Source organism: Vicia villosa, linkage group LG5 (assembly GCF_029867415.1).
Source record: "Vicia villosa cultivar HV-30 ecotype Madison, WI linkage group LG5, Vvil1.0, whole genome shotgun sequence".
In the NCBI taxonomy this organism is placed as follows: domain Eukaryota; kingdom Viridiplantae; phylum Streptophyta; class Magnoliopsida; order Fabales; family Fabaceae; genus Vicia; species Vicia villosa.
The window spans coordinates 39,291,799-39,299,329 of NC_081184.1; positions in this window are offsets into that span (position 1 = coordinate 39,291,799).

Sequence of the window (7,531 nt, forward strand, 5' to 3'; positions counted from 1 at the left end):
GGGGGACTCTCTGGTTATCATCTATTATCGTGTTCTTAGATAATAATATTGATTAGGGATGTTGTTGAGTCAATTGGGTCATATGTTAGGTTTAGGGAGGTTATGAATTGATGAAAATTGCGATGGATTATTGGTTGATTATGTGTTGTTTTGATGTGTGATGATGAATAATGGTGCAATTGATGATTAGCTGCCTGTATATGATGTTTGGAGTCAGTTTTGGACTCAAATTGAGTCAAATCGCAGGTCTGACGCAGACCCGAAAATATGTGAAATCGCCAGTTCGCGCCGCGTCCTAGTGTTGGCGCCGCGAAGGCGTACTTTTCCTCGCATCGCGCCGCGTCCATGAGTTGGCGCCGCGAACGTGTTGGTATGGCTTCAGGTCGCGCCGCGTAGTCTTGGTCGCGCCGCGTACTGTAGCGTTAGTTGTTTTCTTGGGAAAGTTAAATGATGTGTAACTTTCGAACCGTAGGTCCGTTTTTAGTGCCGTTTCGTGCACGATGAATCTTATGAGATAGCCTACGTGTTTAAATGATGAAATGAGGTGTGAATCCAATTATTTTTAAGTATGATTTTATTTCTTGGTGATTGATGTATTGTACATATATGTGATGAGATATGTTAAAATACATGCTATGTGGAAATATTAGTCATGTGATGATTTGTTTAATTGGATGATATATTGTTGACATATATGATGACATGTGACAATATGAGTTGTTATTTTGAAAACATTATGATGTGATGATTTGTAGAGAATTGTATGATGTTGATTGATTGTATTGGAAGGATGTGGGTACATGTGTGTTCTTCTTATTGATGATGATGATTGATGTGGACACATGTATGTTCTTTAATGATGATGATGATGATGATGATTGATTGTATTGAATGATGCTAATGTATATAAACATACTTTGATGATGATGATGTTAATGATGATGATGAAATGAGTATTTGATGATGTTACTCATTAGATTTGACGATGGTATAAGTATGTTATATATGTTGCATTCATTCATGTGCATTGTTGATACTGTATCCATAAGGGATGTGTTGGATCAGTGAAGGGCATGATTCCCATTGTGTGGAATCTGTGCTGGCAGGGCCGTATCTGGATGATGATAGATCGGTCATGGGTTATTCCCATTTGACGAGGTTGGTACCACATGCATAGTGTCAGTTCATACATATGCATACTTTTATAACATGATTGGATGTATTCCAGTGTTATAAATATTGATGATGTGTTGTTTGTGTGTTTTGTTGGATTAATGTTGAGTATGATTGTCTGCTTGAAAGATGTGTTCTGTTGATGTTTGTGTAAATGATAGATGTTCCTGATAATCTGAATATGATGAATTGGGTGAATAATATAACTATGATGTGTTGTTATTTAAGATGCAATAATATTTGTTAACTGTGATGAGACTCACCCTTACTTTGATGATTTCAGATTGGCGAGTAGCGGCTTTTGGCTCGGTGAGGATTAGCTCATGAGTCAGTTTGTTTAGTATAGCGTCGGTGTCATGCTCTGATATTGTAACACTGGGGGGAACGTTAGATTAGAGTTTATGATGATACTCTATCATGTTGTTGTATTAGATTATGTGGGATATTGCATAGATGATGTTATGCATATCCGTCTGATGAATTTTCCGCTGTGTAAACATGAGATGTTTGTGTATTATGACAGATTGTTCCTTAGTGAAAGCATGACAGTGAAATTATGATAATTTGTTTTAAATTGAATTGTGGCACCCTTGTTTTCATGTTTTACTCTGAAAATTATTTTATAAAATTCCGTGGGGTTAGAAGGGTGTTACAATAGTGGTATCAGAGCAGGTCGGTCCGTCCGGCCAATTGTTGAGTCAGTTGAGTTGCGCGACAGTTGTATATTGTCGGCATTTTATTCCTTGGTACGCGACATGTGAGTGAATCACTGTCGGTACCTGGTTGTTTGTTGCAGGTGTTGGATTGAAACAAGTGGGGGAGAAGCTTCGCTTCTCGGTTATGTTTCAGTTGAAGAAGATTGATTCAGTAGGCTGTTGTTGGAAACAGTGCGAGCGTTGTCGGAGCTTGTTGTTTTCCGAGTTGAAGGTGATTAGAGGTAATTGACAGTTATTGTAAGAGAAGGAGATTGGAGAGTTGTGATGTGTCAGCTCTGCTGGTGTGCTGCGAAGTTGTCAGTTGAGTAGCCTTGCGTCTCGGAAGAGATTCAGCTGCAAGTTTGCAAAGAGGATTGCTGTCGTAATGTTCCAGAAATTGCGCTTCGGCGATGGGAGGTGTTGCTCAAGTTATAAGAATGTTTGGAAGTGAAGAGATATGATAAGGGGCTGTTTGGAATGTGATCGAGTTGAAGAGAACGAGTTTTGGAGTGTAATTTTCGTAAGCAAAACGCAGGAAAATTGCGGAATAGCTGCGGAACTTCGAAAATTCATAACTGGAGTTCTGGACATCCGAATTGAGTTCCGTTTGAAGCGTCGGAAAGCTAAAGAGATGAACTTTGTTATAAAAATGGTTGCAGCATCTGTAACATAATTAATTGTGACAGGATGACGTTGGAAAGAGGTGAAGTTACGGTTACTCTTATTCTTATAACTAGACTTGTTTATTGGTACTGCACGGGATGTCAGTGTCAGTGTTGAAGGGATCGAAGGAACAATTAGCAGGTTTGTTGAGGAGTAATTTTAAGAATTGAATCTACCAATTGAGGAGTTTTGGATATATCGTATAGAGTGTCGCTGCACGAGTCGGTGTTGCATTTTTCGGGCAATGATTGGAAAATTCATATTTTGAGTTCCGAGTGTCGGATTGATGTGCCGTTTGAACCTACGAAGAGGAGGGATTGCGTTGTAATTTATGGGAGGGTTATAAATACCGTAGAGTGACCCTAAGAGGAAAGGTTCTGAAGTCGGTTATGGAAGCGTGAAACTTGTTGAATAAGAATGCTTACTACCGTGATTGTTGGAAACAAAATTGAGTGTAACATGTTGTTGATGAGATGTTCGGTAATAAGGATGGTTTGAGTGCCGATGAATTTTAGTGAAGAGTGCATTAGTAGTAAAGATGGAATAAACTTTAGAACTCTTGGAGCCGCATTTGTGATGGCAGAGTAACGATAAGTATAACAGAGGAATTTTAGAGGATTTCTGACACCTACTGAATATGAGGAAAATTTTGTTGAGATGTCGAGTGGGATGATATTTAGGCACGAAAGATGTCATAGAATTTGGAGTAAAACCACACGTTATGAATGTTGTGCTATTATGTGCGTAGGAAGTCTTTAAATATGTCGGTGCTAGGGATGAATGAGTTGGATTTAATTGGACAATTTTGAGACTTGAGTTGGTATGTGGAGGCACTCCTAGTAGTGTTGATTGGGTATGCTAAAAGATGACTAGTGGTACTCTTGACGAGATTAGAGAAGGTCAGAAAGCTGATGTTGAGTTGATCGATAAGTTGACTTCGAATTACCAAAGTAAAGGCGATGAATTCGGAATCGACGAAATGATGTAATGAGGTTGAGTGATTGGAATTCCTGATGTTTTGAGCTTCGGAAGAATACGCTAGAAGGAGGACACCATAGTGAATTATTGAACTATGATGATGCTAATGAGTTTGGGTGCAAACTCGGAAAGGGACACTATTATGTAGTAACGACGGTTTATGCTTAAATATGATTTTCAACTAATATTGACAAATTTAGGACTTGATCACCCTAAATCTCTTGTTGGTAGTAGATGAAATCATATAGAAGAGATAAGCTTGTTTTGTTACCTTAATGGTTAAGATGTGATGGATATTAAGCCGTGAGGATAATCACTCACTATGTTGTGTGGACTTATGAAGAGGTGAATATGGAAGAGTGTAACATGGTGGATGATGACTTAAGATGGGTAATCAGAGTCGCGCAGCGAAAGTGTGATGAGGAGTAGTGTTATGAGTACTACTCGCGGGAAGTAAGGAATTAATGTGTCGGAAGCCTACATAGAGAATATGTATTGAGCTATATGTGGGTTTTAGAATTCAGTGGATGTAAGGATGTCGTGTCGGAGGATTATAACTCCTTTGAATAATTGCCGAGATGGTGAATATGTATTATGGTTGTGCGTAATTAACGAGTATGTATTCGGCGAAGTTAAGATGACGAGTTGATACTATATGATATTATAATAATTTTGTTTCGTTGTTACGGTGATATTGTGGATTCCAGATATAATAAGGAATTATACTCTATGAAGGACGAAGCTGATTTAATTCTTAAAAGAGAGTGAGATTCAGTTTGAGTTATTTTGTAAGAAATGGTGTATTGAGGATGACGAGCGTGATTATAATTACTTGTGTGTGCACTCATTCCGATGGTTGGAATGTTTAATAGATGAAGTAAATCAGGAATTTGGTTTTGAGTGCGAGTAAGTATTGATGAGTGGTGGACTAGTACTATGGATGGTAAAGAATGATCCTTGGAACGAATGAGTGAAGGGAGTCGGAATCGGGTAAAACTCATAAATCTATTTGGTACGGATGATTGTGATGAGTAATCAGAGTATTGCGAAAGAAGCGGAATGTAAAGTACTAGATAATTGATGGTGTGACTTAAGAGGAGTCAGATAATTGGAATTCAATAGTATAGAAATATGAGTATTGAGTTCTTGAGGGAAGCGATTGGTGAAAAATGTAAGTATTACATTATCACTCAGATGGAAAAGTGTGTCTAAGGTTGGTATGTTTGGTAGATGGAATGCATTACTGCATTGTTGATCAAGTGTGATCATACTATGGATTGTGTAATTGTATCACTCAGTGGATGAGCGTATTGTATAGGTTGTACCTATGTTCTGTTGTTGCTAATCTTTTTGGAGATATAGCGGGTGGTATACTTTGGATAGTCAAAGGTGACATAAGAACTGGGATTTGAATGTGTGAAACATGCTTCCTGTTGGTTATGTCAGATGGATTTTGAGGATGGACTGATGGTACTGTTAATTGGGAGCTGGAGAGTCAGGTGAAGGACTCTTATACGAGCTGGTTACTTGAGGTATGTTTTCGAGGACGAAAACTCTTTTAGTGGGGGAGAGTTGTAACACCCCATATTTTCTAAATTTAATTTAATTGGAAATTAAATTATTATTTGGAATTATTCAGTATTTTGTGGAATTATTTGGAAAGAAATATGAGATGGGCTATTGGGCCAAGTGTGATGTTAAGGAATTGGGGGGTGCTATGTTAGTAAAGGTCTTGTTCCAATTAAAGTTTATTTTATAAAATAATAAGGAAAATTGGGAAATGGGGAAAAAGAAGAAAGAACGTGAAAGAACAGAGGTTCTGGGGAACACGAAGAACCGAAGGAGAGCTGAAGATGGAGAGACCAAAGATTGAGCACTCTTGGCTAAGGTAAGGGGGGACTCTCTGGTTATCATCTATTATCGTGTTCTTAGATAATAATATTGATTAGGGATGTTGTTGAGTCAATTGGGTCATATGTTAGGTTTAGGGAGGTTATGAATTGATGAAAATTGCGATGGATTATTGGTTGATTATGTGTTGTTTTGATGTGTGATGATGAATAATGGTGCAATTGATGATTAGCTGCCTGTATATGATGTTTGGAGTCAGTTTTGGACTCAAATTGAGTCAAATCGCAGGTCTGACGCAGACCCGAAAATATGTGAAATCGCCAGTTCGCGCCGCGTCCTAGTGTTGGCGCCGCGAAGGCGTACTTTTCCTCGCATCGCGCCGCGTCCATGAGTTGGCGCCGCGAACGTGTTGGTATGGCTTCAGGTCGCGCCGCGTAGTCTTGGTCGCGCCGCGTACTGTAGCGTTAGTTGTTTTCTTGGGAAAGTTAAATGATGTGTAACTTTCGAACCGTAGGTCCGTTTTTAGTGCCGTTTCGTGCACGATGAATCTTATGAGATAGCCTACGTGTTTAAATGATGAAATGAGGTGTGAATCCAATTATTTTTAAGTATGATTTTATTTCTTGGTGATTGATGTATTGTACATATATGTGATGAGATATGTTAAAATACATGCTATGTGGAAATATTAGTCATGTGATGATTTGTTTAATTGGATGATATATTGTTGACATATATGATGACATGTGACAATATGAGTTGTTATTTTGAAAACATTATGATGTGATGATTTGTAGAGAATTGTATGATGTTGATTGATTGTATTGGAAGGATGTGGGTACATGTGTGTTCTTCTTATTGATGATGATGATTGATGTGGACACATGTATGTTCTTTAATGATGATGATGATGATGATGATTGATTGTATTGAATGATGCTAATGTATATAAACATACTTTGATGATGATGATGTTAATGATGATGATGAAATGAGTATTTGATGATGTTACTCATTAGATTTGACGATGGTATAAGTATGTTATATATGTTGCATTCATTCATGTGCATTGTTGATACTGTATCCATAAGGGATGTGTTGGATCAGTGAAGGGCATGATTCCCATTGTGTGGAATCTGTGCTGGCAGGGCCGTATCTGGATGATGATAGATCGGTCATGGGTTATTCCCATTTGACGAGGTTGGTACCACATGCATAGTGTCAGTTCATACATATGCATACTTTTATAACATGATTGGATGTATTCCAGTGTTATAAATATTGATGATGTGTTGTTTGTGTGTTTTGTTGGATTAATGTTGAGTATGATTGTCTGCTTGAAAGATGTGTTCTGTTGATGTTTGTGTAAATGATAGATGTTCCTGATAATCTGAATATGATGAATTGGGTGAATAATATAACTATGATGTGTTGTTATTTAAGATGCAATAATATTTGTTAACTGTGATGAGACTCACCCTTACTTTGATGATTTCAGATTGGCGAGTAGCGGCTTTTGGCTCGGTGAGGATTAGCTCATGAGTCAGTTTGTTTAGTATAGCGTCGGTGTCATGCTCTGATATTGTAACACTGGGGGGAACGTTAGATTAGAGTTTATGATGATACTCTATCATGTTGTTGTATTAGATTATGTGGGATATTGCATAGATGATGTTATGCATATCCGTCTGATGAATTTTCCGCTGTGTAAACATGAGATGTTTGTGTATTATGACAGATTGTTCCTTAGTGAAAGCATGACAGTGAAATTATGATAATTTGTTTTAAATTGAATTGTGGCACCCTTGTTTTCATGTTTTACTCTGAAAATTATTTTATAAAATTCCGTGGGGTTAGAAGGGTGTTACATATATCCCACCCCACTCACAGGTGAATCTAGGTCAAGGTAGGTCAATGGCTTCCAGCGTTATCAGTTCTCCTGAAACACCATCATTGTCGCAAATACATGCCAACAACGGTATCTCATTTGAACCTCGACTGGTCGTGGGTCTCATGATCGCAATCAACAGAACCTGACATTCTGTTGGCGTCATGACTATCCACTCTATCCTAGGTATCCTATGTGTCACTCTGGCCTGGGTATTGGGCCTTTTACCTCACAGAACATCCCACCCAACCTGCAAAACAGAACAGAAGACCCCAAGGAACAC